Here is a 14,918-nt window from a genome sequence, read left to right as displayed (position 1 = left end):
TTTTTGATGTTGTAATTCAGCACTGGGGCTGAAGGCATTCTCATGCAAAACGGTTTCCGATCATGCATAAGCTGCACAGAAGTCGGTTGGGATCATTGGTAGGGTATTTCTCGGCATCGGGGGAACTAATTCATTCTGGAGTCTATCAGGATTTTGTCAACATTCCTGCTTCCAGTGTCCGATTTTATAAGAGAGGTGACAATCAGTGTTCCCCTTCAACATTCCAGAATGGTTCACCATCCCTCTTCCACCACCATGAATTTGCATTGACTCATATGCCACTCATACCATGCACATGAGTCATCCCCTTCATTCCAGCATTTCCAGATTGGTTCAGATTTGAGTTATGTGCAATCAACTTCTTTTGAGCACTTCTCTCAAAATACTTTGTCAGGCCCAACATCAATTTCTCCTCAATTCTCTTCTGCTTCGCAAACCAATCACTACTGTATTTGTCCAGTTTTACAATCTCATCTATACTCTTGGTATGCCAACACATTTCACTTTGCTGTATAAAAGATTACTCAGTTCTTGATCCAACCCAACGAAAGCAGAAACAAACTTTGAAAATCTGAATAAGCCTCTCATATCAGGCATGCACCGACTCTTTAGGTTCCTGTGAGGTTCTCACAATGTTTGCCCAGTTAATACCCATTTCGGGACATTCTTTTTCAAATGCTCAATCACCTGCCTATATATGTTAGCGATCTCCTCAGAAGGAGCATTGTTCGGAGCAACTCTAGCTAGTTCTTCAGTTGACGATGTGCAGCCTTAAATTCAGACCACAAGTGACTAGGGATTACAATCTCAAATAATGAATTTGAATCAATCCACAGCATTTGTGAAATTGTTGTCAACCTAAGAACCTTCTGGTATCATCTTTCACACTTCTCTTTTCAATTTTGAAAAATATTTGGTAAAAGCATAAAGAGCATCTCTCGCCCAAGGCACACACACTAAGTTTCTCCCTCATGTACTTCTCTTAATGGAAACTTCAAAATTGTTCCTGTTCCTTCTTCTGTGTCACTAGCAGATCCCCTTGCCTTGCTCTCAAATTCTTTAACTTTATTTTTGCTTGCGGTCCCTAAGTTCCACCTTTCTTTGTTTTTTTCAAATCACTCCACACTGCTCTTTGTATTTTTTCAAGTCACTGTATTCCCTGGTCTTCAATTAATCTTTAATATGAGCTCTTAATATGAGCTCTTATCGTCATTAAACAAAATTCCTTTATTTCATAGTGAATCAAATCCATTTTGTAATTATTTCTCACATTGCTCATTTTACTGTCGTCACCCTCATTCATAAGCTAATTCTTCTAATTTATTGTGCGCTTCATTAGCATCAACATTGTAGGACAATAGTTTATTTTAGATCAATTGTCCCTTGTAACATTTCTCCAAATGCAATTTTTAAAAGACCAGCTTTGATAGTTCTTGCTTTAGGAGTCTCTTCAACCACAACAGTAGTAAAAGGTGGATCGATTTGAATTTGAGAAACAACTGGCTTATCTCTGCTACTACTCAGTAATGCTGTCATTACAAATTCAGGTGGTGCATTTGCTCTCGTGCTCCCAACCACAGCTGTAGATGCGCTCTGTATTTATACCTCTGTACTATCTAATGCAGTTGCCACATCTGGTACTCCAACATGACAAGAACCTGTTCCCTGTGCTCTGTCAGTATAAGGAACAGGTCTGTAAAAAAAAAATTATCATCCTCATCTGTATCAGAACTTTTTTTCTGCTGCACCATTGGCTTTCTTTCATTGGTTTCTTTATTGTAGGGAGAATTTTTACACATTTCCCTTGTTGATTCCACTTCTTCTCCAACCACTGCCTAAAAAAAACCTTCACTTGCTTTGCCATTTTCAATCTTTCCTGCCCTGTGGCAATTTGATCCCAATTCTTTAATGCCCCAAATTTTGTGGGACTAGATAACAGATTTCTATGATTCATTATCTTAAGAAATCTAGATTCCGAAGGGTAAAAAGGTACCTTATAAGGGAAACTATAGAGTTTATTAGAAACGCTGTAGTCATCCCATTCAGAAATTCAGGTACACATATAGATCCCAATGTAACTCATCATTTTGTATGCAGGTGTTCCCTCAGCTGGTAATTTGGGACAAAAGAAACCTTAGGTTTTTTCAACTCAGTACCCACTATTTTTCTCTATAAATAACGAAAAAGAAAATGTACACACAAAAAAACAAAAACAATTCGCAAAACAAACTATTGAACAAGTTATTCCAGTGTGACTGTCAAAGGTCAACCTATCACATTGTAGCTCTGTCAATAAATCAATGAATAAGCAGCACAGCTTTGTCGTGACATCTCATCAATCCCAGCGAGGCTCCCTGGCTGACTAATCACAACGCGACTTCTCTGTGAATGAAAACTGAATAAACTTTCTCACTCAGTTTTACACAAAATAACCTTGCCTGCCCGGCCTACATTGGATGGAAATCAGCAGGTTAAGGCAAGAAAAGTCTTGTAATTAATACACAAAAAACAACAAGCAAGAACAGGACCTGTCACAGAACCATCTAAAATCATAATTCACACTACAAAGACATGCCCAACGGTTATTCACCCTGGCTAATGTACCTACTCCCATGCACTTAGGAGCAAGGCACATACATCTATATTAAAGACACAATCAAGAAAATTAAACTTTTTTGTTGAAATATTTATTGTTTTATTGCTCTTAAACCGTAACAAAATACTCCAGTCGCATGGTAACACACAGTGCTATCTTAGCAAAGATCATTATATCCGTGATACATTCAAGGTGCCATTTACTTTTTTAGCTGGGGATATTTAGGATGTTACGATGGGGTTCCACCCGTTTCCCCTCACACAGTACAGCATTTGCCTCACCCGTATTCAAAACAACATTTCCCCTCAGTATATTTCATATGCTAGTATCTATTATGTTTCATTTAGAACATATTTCGTCTATATCATCCATCACATCCAATCCATAGTATTTTCTCCTGCCACCCCATAACTCGTTGAATTATATATGACCCTCTCTGTGGCCATGTACATATCCATTCCTGTTCTCCATTCTCAGATCGTTGGCATGGATGTATCCCACCCATCGTCTCGCTATGTCCCTTTTCGCCACCACTATTCCTAGTGTGCTAAACAGCAGGTGGGATTTGTCCATGTCCATGTCATTCGTGATTCCTAGCAATATAAATGTTGGTTCTGGGGTTATTTCCGTCTTCAGTACTTTGTTAAGTTCCGTTATGACTACCTTCCAGTACATCTCTACAGTTGTGCACGCCTAGATAGTATAATAAAAGTTTCCCTCTTCCTGTCCACACCTATGACACATTAGATCCATTGCTCGCCCAATCTTGTGGAGTCTGTCCGGGTTGTAGTAAGCCCTGTGCAGTTTGTTGTATTGAATAAGACGGAGCCTGGACTTGGTTGCAACCTCTATGGGGTGAATCAGGGCTGCCTCCCAGTCCACATCCTCCAGCGCGCGGCGCACATTCACTGGCCAAAACCCTCTTGGTAGGATTTTCTGGTGCCCCTCTATATCTCTCGCCAGCAATGCGCAAGCGCATTGGCAGGCGAGACCTAAAAATTGAATGTGACAAAAAGTCTGGCAGTTGAGGGTACTATTTAGATCTAAAATAGTCCCTTGTGCTTTGAAATGCACGCATTCCATTGGTGCTGGAATGATATACCAAACAGCCAATAGCATGAAGTTAAAGAAAAATACTCCTCTTGGCAGAGCCAACAGCAGCTCTCTGTAGATCTTAAATAATTGACAGTAAAAGGTCTGACACAAACTAAAGCCATTTGTGGCCAGGTTTAAACATGTGTATTCTTTAAGGAAACTAGTGTACGCTTGAGTTTGAAAGGCAACACAATCCATTGGCTTGTTATAGGCAGCAACACTTTTGGCACCCCACATTAAATGTGTGTTTGTATTGGAAAGTATAAAACAAACTGGCGAAGGAGGGAAGGGGTGCTGGACACCGCAGTACAACGAGTGCAGCAGCCCCCGAAATCTAAATTATGCCTCAATCAATGGTACTCATTTCATCAACCTCAGAAGGATGAAAGGCCCAGAAGGGATATAAACCTGTTAATTGCATGCCGAGCACAGGTGTTAACAGCAGGTACAATATTTTAGTATAAGCATGAATCATAACCGCCACAAATCATTATATAAGTTAACATCTTCTTACAACTATACATAGAAATATAGTTTAGTTTAGTTCCTTTACTTGCAAAGCCCAGCAGTGCCAGGAAACCCAGGTTCGAGAACAATATACTCTATTAAATATAAAATAAAGATGGGAGTTCAAAGGGGGTTGGGGAGTGCCAGTTAATGAGAACTATATATGGCAATTTATGAAAATGCCTAAAAACAGTATTAAAATAAATATATTCATGAAAAATATATGGAGTGCTAAAGTAAACAAAGGATTAATATGCGATAAATATTATGTTTATACATTAAGGGGAAGCTTAGTAACCTCTTCAGAGCTAATTAATGTAGGGAAGATATTTTGCTGTTCAATAGAAGGAAAGGTTAAAAGAGAACACGTTATTTCTTGTTTACAATAGGATACAAATAAAACATTTGGAGAAGAAACCTTATAGCAGCAGGTACTTACCTCACCGAGCTATCTTAGAGGTATGCACAGTGCTGGAGCAGCAGTGAGTCCCGTTTGGAGAAGGCACTCCTGACAGCACGAATCGATAAACACATCGACTCACGTCTTGTTTATTTCTAGCTCTCTTTCGTTCCTCAAACATATTTGTAAAAGTACCACATAGACGTACTTTATGTAAATGTTTCTTTATTATCCCGGAGCGCCGGGAGCTGCCAGAGAACTTTGCCCGCGGTCGGCGCCGATCACAACATGGCCGCCTTCCGCTTCCGTCCCCGCCTTTCCTGTTCCGGGGAACAGACAACTAGAACGCTACCACATATCTCCCCCCTTTATGCAGTAATCAACAATAATAAACTAATTGTCCTTACATTCAGCTCATGTCATAGTCCTTGAACTTCTCAGGTATCTTTACTCTCCTTCCTGCTCTTGTTCTCATTACCTCCCTGCTTTCTTCTTCTCTCATTTCTGTCATCTCCATCCCTTTTCCTGAATTCCTTCTCTCTCTATCCGTCTCTCCTCCTTCCCTGCCTCCGTTCTTCTCTCTTCCTCGGGCTCCTCTTTCCTCTTCTCTGTCTTCTACTTGCTGCGCACCTTCCCTTACGTCCTCTGTCTCCTCTCCTCTACTTTCATTTTCGCTTTCTTCACTTGCGTATTCTACTCCTCCTGCGGCCTCTTCTCCCCACTTCAAGATCTTGCTGCACTTTGCCATTCTGTCCAGAGACCACACTTTACCGTCGCTAAGCAAAGCTGACCTGGCATAGGGTTCCACCACTTTCATGGGTGGCGAAAACTTGCTTTCTCCCTTTCTCTTCATAATTGCCAGTTTTACTCTGACCCACTCACCCTTCTCCAATTCTGTCTCCTGGGTGTTTCGTCTCTTGTTGAAGTGAGTGGTGTAAACTTCTTGCGCCTTCTCCAAATTCCTCCGTACCACTGCTGGTGACCACTTACTCTGCACCACTAGTTTCCTCCATGCCACGTTGTCCTTTGTGAAGGCTTCCCTTCCTCTCAATACCTTAAACGGGCTGTATCCTGTGCTCCCCGGAGTGATGCGATAGGCCCATATCATTTTCTCTAATTCTTTTTCCCAGTCCAAACCATCGTCTATAGCCGCTTGAATGGTGCCCATGATCACCCGATTGAAACGCTCCACTTGACCGTTTCCCGCGGGATGATAGATAGGTGTATGTTTCACTTCAATGCCATTCCTGTTTGTGAAGGCTGTCCACTTGGCAGAAGTAAATTGGGGCCCATTATCACGCGTGATAGTTTTAGGGATTCCTTCTCTGACAAACGTGGCACATAAAAAGTTCACTACCGCCTCCGTGTCCACGTGCTCCATGATCACTACCTCAGGCCACTTGGAATACTTGTCAATGATGACTACAGCGTATTTCTGCGTTCCTGCTTTGTTGAGGACTGGACCCATAATGTCTACTGAGATCGCTTCCCATGGTCCTGCAGGTATCGGGAAATTCCCCAGGGGCGGTCTAAGCATGCTTTGTGATTTGTCCGCCTTCGCGCATGATTCGCATTGCCGCACGTGACGCTCAACCTGTGCATCTATGGCCGGCCACCAGTACGCTTGTGTGGCGAGGGCTTTGGTCTTTGTGATACCCTGATGCCCTTCATGTAGCAACGTCAATAGATGGTTCAAAATTCCTCTTGGTGGAATCACTTTATCGCCTCTGAGGAGGAATATGGGGTTTTACGCCAGTGACAGTTCATCTCGTACCTCCCAGTACCTCCTCAGTTCTTCCTTGAGGTGTCTCTTTTCAGGCCAACCATGGATCACATACCCTTTTATGGCCTCTAAATCCATGTCTTCTCTGTACGCTTCTTCCCATTCTTGGGCGCTTATTACTTCTTCCATGTCCTGAATGGTGGCTACTACATATCCTTCCCATTTCTGTTTGCTGCCGCTCGCTGCTTCCTCCATGGCCGCTGCCCTGCTCAGGAAGTCTGCTACTTTGTTCTGCGGGCCTGGAATGTGTTCTACCTCGTACACGAAGTCCAATAACCTGAGAGTCATTTTGGCGATCCTAGGGGTCGCGTGTTCATGGCCACTGGAGGTCAGCACTCGGACTAAGGGTTTGTGATCCGTCCTCACTCGGAATTTGGCTCCCCACAGGTACTGCCTAAATTTCTCCATCGCCCACACCACCGCCAGCATCTCCTTCTCGATAACGCTGAATTTCTCCTCATTGGCGGCTAGCGATCTCGAGGCGAAGCTGACGGTTGATATGTCTCCGTTCTCTGATTTCTGCATGAGGACGGCCCCAAGTCCCCGATCACTGGCGTCCGTTGTGAGGATAGACTCTGCATTTGGGTCAAATCCTTTGAGGGGAATGGCGACACCCATCTCCCGTTTGAGGGCCTCAAATTCTGTCTGTTCCTCACTTCCCCACTGAAATTTGTTCCGTTCCTTGAGTAGTTGACGGATGAAGTGTGTCTTCGTGGCAAAGTGCGGGATAAATTTACTGTAATACTCGGCCATCCCCAGAAATGACCGAACATCTTCTTTCTTGCTGGGAGTGGGGGCCTCCAGGATGGCTTTCATGTTGGTTCTTTTTGGCGTTATCCCATTTCCACTCACTTCATGACCTAGGTACGTAACTGATTGTACTCCCAACTTGCACTTAGACCATTCTGCTGTTAGGCCATTGTCTTGTAGTATTTGTAGCACTTTGTGGAGTTTCTCGTTGTGGTCCTGTTTCGATCTGCCCATTACTAAGATATCGTCTTGGAAAAATAGTACATCCTGTATGTCCTTCAGTAGTTTGTGCATCAGCTTCTGGAAGACAGCTGCAGCCGACGCTAACCCAAAAGGCATTCTCGCAAATTCGTAGCATCCAAAAGGTGTGATAAAGGAGGTGAGATGGCTGCTCTTCGGATGTAGTCTCACTTGATGGTATGCTGATGACAAATCTATAGTGGAGACCCACTGGACATCTTTGGTTTTCGCTAGCATCTCACTGATGCGGGGCAAAGGGAACTTGTCGATGACTATATTTTTGTTTAGCTCCCTAAGATCAACGCACAATCTCACATTTCCATTTGGCTTCTGGGCCACAACCAAGGGCGACAACCATTCAGCACTCTCGATGGCTCTGATCACTCCCGCCTTCTCCAGTCTGTCCAACTCTGTCTGCACAGCGTCTCTGCTGCGGAGCGGGATATTTCTCACTTTGTGCACTACAGGATTAGCTCCCTCTTTAAGCTTAATGATATGCTCATACTTTCCTAGCTCTCCAATTTGACCATTGAAGACCTTAGGGTACGCTTTCTGCCACAGTCCCACATCTTCTGTATTGTCCATGTCCATGAGCAGGATCTTTTGAATGCCCCCTGGGTTGAGCTGGATCCCTAGAGCTCCCTGGTCCTTCCAGCTAAGAACAGAGGGGCCCTTCTCTGCTATGTATAGTTTGCAACTTGCGTGGCGCCCTCTGAGTTCGAACGGGAGAGAGCAGTATCCCAACATAGGAATCCTTTGCCCTGTATATGTGACTGGTCTCAGATCCATCGGTAGTAGCTGCTGCTTGATTTTTGGCGTGAATTTGTCTTCCCATACTTGTTTTTGTATGATCGATATGGGTGCCCCACTGTCCGCGATCATCTCTATTGGTATGCCGCCAATGTGCATGCTCAGTCTTGGTTTATCAGATTCCGATCCATCCATTTCTAACACCTGGACGTCTATGTATAGAAACTCCACTTGGTCTTCCTCTTCTTCCTGGTCACTAGCGTCCTCCTTGCGCTCTTGGTCCACGTACCGCACTGTAGCTCCCTTGGGCTTCCGGCGGCACACTTTTTCGTAGTGTCCGAAAACACCGCAATATGAACATTTAGCTCTGAATGCGGGGCATGCTTTGTCATTTCCGAGATGTGCATTACTGCCACACCTGTAGCAGCTGGGTCTGCTTCCTTTATTTGACCTGTTGTCTGGCTGGTATTTGTTGTAGTTGGTCGATTTTCCACCTTCCTGGTGCCTTTGCGTGTCTCTTTGCCTCTGTTTTTCTCCTCTCGTTGGTGTCATAATCCTGCACACGGTTTGCGACTCTCCTGCTTCCTTCTTCGCTGCTTGTGCACAACGTCGTGATAGTTCTGCTTTCTTGACCATCGCCCAGATCTCTTTTAGTGGGGCGTCGCCATTGACCCATAGCTTCTCTTGTATATGGGAGCTAGATGTGTGCATGATAATCTGGTCCCTTATTAGGTCGTCGTGTAGCGCGTCAAATTTGCAAGTGAGGGCCAATTTCCTCAGGGCCACGACGTACTCATCCACCGACTCCCCGTTCTTCTGTTTCCTCTGAAAGAAATTGTATCTGTCAATAGCGAAGCACACCACCGGTCTGTAGTGTGCATCTAAGTCCGCAATGGCGTGAGCGAAGACGTCTGTATCCGTTGCCACCCTCTCGCTTTTGACTATGGTGTCATAGACTCTGATCCCTTCTGGACCTAAATGATGTAGCAGGATCTTCTTTTTCCTCTTGCTCGAGAACGGGGTGTCACCTTCTTCTTCCAGGGCTTCTAGATAGTTGAGGAAATACCTCTTCCAGTCTTCCCACTTCATATCCGGTTCCCCGCATTTCGTCAAGAACGGTACCAACTGCGTGAGAGACGATGACTGGGCTGCCATTTTGGGTGCACCTCCCTCTCGCCTAGCTGTGTGGAACGTCCGACCAGGTGGGCTCCCGGGCGTGGTCTGTGTTGCTGAGTCCTCTTCACCACTATCCACGTCGTCCTTTTCTCCTTGGATCTTCCTTGCTGGACTAGGCAGTAGTAGGCCACTGTCCCCTTTGGGCTGGAGCGATGACCCAGATGCCTCTGCCAACCCCTTCTGCGCCGTCAGATTGCTGGACGCCCTGCACGGTGGCCAGGGATAGTAGGTATAACTCAGCGTCCAGAGAGCGACACAGGCGCACAGTGGTGAGTAGCGTAGGGGTGTAATACCCACTGGCTGGCTGGTTGTGCTCAATGCTCCATGTAGTGCTGGTGTGCACAGTGTTGATCAGCGCTGGGCTGCACTTCCCCCCAATGGCTGTGTGGGGTGGCGGTGTACCGCTGCTCCTAACCTTAGTGCCGTTTCTGGGCGTTATTTAGCCCTACCTGAGGCTCAGGCGAGTCTTCGCGCTCTTTTGGGCTTCTGGGCGGCTCCTCTGCCGCGCTCCGGGTCCTGCTCGGCATACGCTCACGCGGAATGCGTGGTACCGGTCCGTCGCGTGGTCGTTGTGCTTCAGAGCACCCTCGTCGCCATTGTAAAAGTACCACATAGACGTACTTTATGTAAATGTTTCTTTATTATCCCGGAGCGCCGGGAGCTGCCAGAGAACTTTGCCCGCAGTCGGCGCCGATCACAACATGGCCGCCTTCCGCTTCCGTCCCCGCCTTTCCTGTTCCGGGGAACAGACAACTAGAACGCTACCACAATATTACTGTGGGACTCTCCTAACCAACTCTGTCAAGAGTTTACACCCTGGGAGGTGCTCACAACCAGAGCTGCGAGTGTGAAAAACATGCGCCCTTTTTCAGTTGCAATGACTGGAAGCATGACGCCATCCAGTATCACTGGAGTGTAAATGCAACTTCGTGAGTCAGAGGAAGAACGCGCTCAAAGACGTGCCACAATCACGGACACATTTCGCCCTGCTTGGTGAACGTCAGCGTGAACATTTTATTGTGCACTCACATTAACAAAGCTTAAAGGAGGCAATGGGGGAGGTTAAACGTTCCTGATATTGCGAGGTTGGTAAAGGTGCCATCCCTTATCACATACATATAGCGCTGTGAGGCATAGCTGTTATTTGCCACCGAAAGTGTGGGGGGCTTGGAAAATAAAAAAATTCAAAAAAAGTAAGTATTCTGACCTTCAAAGATAACGTTATTACAGAAAACAGAAGTATTAAACGTACAATTTTCAGGGCTACAGAGACCAGTTGCCCAATTTGGACCAAGGGGGCGGGTGGCCCCTACTTGGGCGCATATGTCGACAATGGGCGCAAATTCTTGCTCGAAAGACCGGTTACGTCGCAAAAGAAAGTAGCCAAAATCTGTCACTCTCATCAAATGATTTATTGGAATAACTTTTGCTCCGCTCTTTTGGTCTAATGTACAGCGAGCGCATTGTTGAGCAAAAGTTGAGTTGGCACTATACAAATATTCTCAATAAAATGAGTAGAAATGAACCGTGACATGCACAGGATGTAAAATTATGGGACAGCAAAAAAAGAAATCAATAGTCATAGCCCGTAGCTGGCCCACTGCTTATCCTGCATGCTGTGACGTTCTCTATAGCACAAATCTCCCCATTGCGTTTCTAGTCTCCATAGGTTTGCAATTCCTCGAAGTGCTCAGACAGAATGTAAGCACTACAACGAACACCAAAGAAAACAAAACAAACAAGGGATGTATTCCATACGTACATTACCCATTTGCAAGTTCTTCATGTTATTACCTCGTGGGGTTTCATTATTAGATATTAACACACGGTTAACTGGAAAGTATTTGTTTTATAGCACTATGCCATGCCATGCAAATATCTTTTAGCATGAGCGTGTGAGACCGCAGCTTTGTGCGTGAGATCCTGAAGTAGATGTACACCAGTGGACCACTGAATTGATGCGTGTAACGTGCAGAGGCATGTACAGTTTGTGTAAGTGAAACTGGTACAGTGAGTCTCTGTTAGCACGGTACAGCAAATATCGATGAGAATTAAAGCTAGGTTGCTGGCCACGTTTCTGGCAGGGAGCTCATTTGCAAGGCTGAGACAAATTTTAAGTGCTTGAGCCCGAGTTAAAGTAAAGTAAGCACATTAATTTCCCTTGATGCTGAGCTATCGAACTTTGTATAATTTAAAACATTTTTCTTTTTTCAAAGCCCTGGTGAGGAAACGTTAAGTGAAGGGATGAAAGTGCACGGTCTGTAATGAACAGCGGCAGTGAAATGGGAGCCGCGAGAGTGAACATAAACAAGCTCTCTGCATTGCTGTTGCGGGGGGGGGGCGCGGTGGAGCGGGAGCGCATTCCTTTGAAGTCTGATGCGGGGCGGGGGGCGGTGGAGCAGCAGCCTTTGAAGTCTGATGCCGAGGCTCAGACAAATGGTGGTGTGCGAGCGGCTTCCTTTCAAGTCTGATGGGGAAGGGGCGGGGGAGCAAATGGCGCGCGCGTGCCCGTCGCACATGCACTGGCCATAATCCGCATTAAAAAGCCCTCTTGGTAGGATTTTCTGGTGCCCCTCTATATCTCTCGCCAGCAATGAGCAAGTGCACTGGCAGGTGAGACCTAAAAACAGCAGTGTGATGCAGTCTCAGAGATATTACTTCAACAAACTGTTTGATCGTGAGCAACTCATACTCTGTTTATTTGTCCACTCGTCTGACATTATGTCAGCACTTTGAAACATGCTTAATGGAAAAACATAAGCGCCCAATTGCATACTTCCAAGACAGCTCCCCAGTATGGGTATAATCCACAGATCTAGGATCGTTTATTGGCAGGTGGCTGGATTTGCATTTCCGTAGCTGAACCTGCTCATGAAGCAGGAACCTTCCTGTGCTGCTGCTCCTCCCTCACAGCCACTGACAGGTACCTCTTTCACAGTTCATAAAGGGCTGATAGAGTGAAAGTTGCTTGCCCTTTGAGAGGGTTAGAAATTACCAGACACCAAAATGTGGAACAATTTATGTCACTAATTACCTGTGTGTGGACACCAGGACAGAAGCCAGGATTTCAGGATAAACCCACAAAATGCATTATGCTTGGCTAGAGGCAGACAGGCCACTGCAAGTTCCAGCCAGACTTGGGCCAGAGCCTGGCTCAGCTCTAGGTCCTCTTTAACCCTCAAGCCATAGAGGAACCGAAATTTCATGTGGCTTCTGCCTGCCACCCAGGCTCTAACCTAATGCATCAATAAATAAATAAACAAATCTATCATTTAAAACAGGAGAGAAAGAGATATTTACAAAGTGGGTGACTGGCACAATTTGAAATGAGAAAACCTAGAATGTTTCCAGGCTTCCACACTTGACCTAATTGTGTGATTTTAGGCAAAACATTTTATTTCACATTGCTTCTTTTGTAGTTCTTGCCTACACAGTGCACGCTCTGTGCTACGAGATGTATCGTTTACAAGTTAGTGGGTTCACAACCAGCCCAAAGCATACCATTAGTTGTTTTTGTTGCCACTCACATTTGCAAACTTTCTATTGCTTTGCTTCAGTAAGCTTTACATCCTTTCCTGTGTTAGCTCCTCCCTGGAGCATGGACCAAGTACATGTGTTCTTCCTCCTCTTTTTGCAAAACATATTTTTTCTATTCTATAAGTGTTTCAGTATTATTCCTGGGAGTGCAATGTGCTATCCTACCTTTAACACCGGCATACTGCTTCTTATGTATGCTGCTTTCACCCTATCTGTCGTTTCTATTGATGCTTTAGTTACTTACACCCACAATTGTTCTTCTCTACGCCGCTCTACACAATGGCACTCTACGTCACTCTATACCATTCTAATCAACGCCACTCTCCTCTACACCACTATATGCTACTCCACCCTAGGCAACTCAACAGCACTATCTTTTAGCCATGCTGCTGTCCAACAGGACTAAAAAACACTGGCATGGTGCATGCAGGCTGAAAGGGTGAGATATACGAGAGTAGAGGCTGGCCAGGCAAATGGACCAAAATATGGGGCCCATGGAACGAGCACAGCGGACTTTTATGTACTTATGTACTCCCTTTGTGGATGGTGCCCCTTATAATGTGGACTTGGAGTCACCTTAAGGATTGGATGTCACTGTGTGCCCATGTTATTCACTTTATTGTTTATTTTAATTTCATTTGTTGTATATCATATATATCTATTTTAGGTTATGTGCTAATCCTGACAACTGTTCTTTTTTAGCTTGTTGTTTATATTGTATTGTTATTTTGTATTTCCTTAATAAAAAGAATTTTTTTTTAAAACAGGCAAAGCCAATTACTTTCACATGAGTCCATCCTATTGGCTTTGCCAATGCTTATTCTTTATTGCTTTCGAAAGCATGAAATACGTGCACCTCTATTGGTCGATTTAAATATAATATTGCCAAATATAAAAACCTAGCCCACATTTAGGTGCACATGAGAGCTGACTTGCCTCTTAATTCACTAATGGCATTGTAGTCATGGCGCTGTGGGGCGAGGTGAACATAAGTTAATGTTTTAAAGTTGTCACTTTTAATAAAAGCCTCTCAATGCAGTGATATTAACTGATGTACTAAGTTGAAACGCTTCTGCATGTTAAAAAAAATACAATTATATTTAATTATTTTGTCTTACAAGAGTCATATTTACCATAGTTTTGATAGTATTTATTGCACAGCCTGCGGGTCAAACATATTCAGGGCCGGCTCGTTCACGGGCTCATAGCGAGAGCCCAGCCACTGCAGCCAGACCCTCGGCTCGACTCTTTTTGTTAATTTGTTTGCCTGTCCACCTGTACGGTGTGCCACTCTAAACAGGCAGCGGGGAACTACTGCCCGCCTTTGCCCCGCAGACATGATAAACAGTAGTGTTTATGCTCCGAGTCCTATGTAGTGCACCTTACACGTGCTGTGCCCTCGCCTTCGTCTCCTCAGCGCCACCTACAGAATTCCCAGCTACTTGTAAACATCCAGATGCGATGCCCACCTCCTACTACCATCCGGCAATCCGCGTGACTGCCCCCTCCTATAGCGCCACTTCATGCCTTGTGACACACATAACAAAACCGCACAGCACTGCACCGCGCGAGTGCCTTACGATAACACGGTCCTATTCAGGGTGGGCGTATCCATATTCAGTGGGTGGGGGTGTTGGGCGAAAGAAAAACAAGCGCATCAAACTAAGCAACGGCATGCACGTGACCCGAGACCTCCTGCCTTTGGAGACACACGCCTTCACATTTACCTGTCCCCAGCCCACACCACACAGCGCCTAGAGGTGACTTAGCTCGTAATGCGCGATATGGAAGCTTCAGACCATAAACATGCGTAAGGCAATGCTGTGCCAACCGATAGTTAGTACGCGCCAGGGAGACCGCGTCAGCCAACGCATTGCCTATGTCTGTTTACACCGTTCCCCGTTGCAAAGCACGCAGCACACGCCGCCTGCAGGCGCGGTGCATGCGGATAACACCCCGGGAGATAAGCATTCCTCGTGCGTGGATCTGCCAAGAGCCCTCTCTGGGAGCATTACAGCAGAGTGGATGCACGCTCCCCGAGTACACGCACCGGGGAAGCCCGTGCAGACCTCGCCGAGATACCA

General features: G+C 45.3%; 1 protein-coding gene across 2 annotated transcripts in view; it reads right to left on the bottom strand.

Annotated features, from left to right (window-relative positions):
• EZH1 (enhancer of zeste 1 polycomb repressive complex 2 subunit) overlaps positions 1-14,918 on the bottom strand; it is a 278,927-nt gene that overhangs the window by 263,693 nt on the left and 316 nt on the right. The window lies entirely within an intron of this gene.

The sequence above is a fragment of the Lissotriton helveticus genome, chromosome 5_1 (assembly GCF_964261635.1).
Source record: "Lissotriton helveticus chromosome 5_1, aLisHel1.1, whole genome shotgun sequence".
Taxonomy (NCBI): Eukaryota; Metazoa; Chordata; class Amphibia; order Caudata; family Salamandridae; genus Lissotriton; species Lissotriton helveticus.
This window is presented reverse-complemented; position numbering and strand designations above follow the sequence as displayed.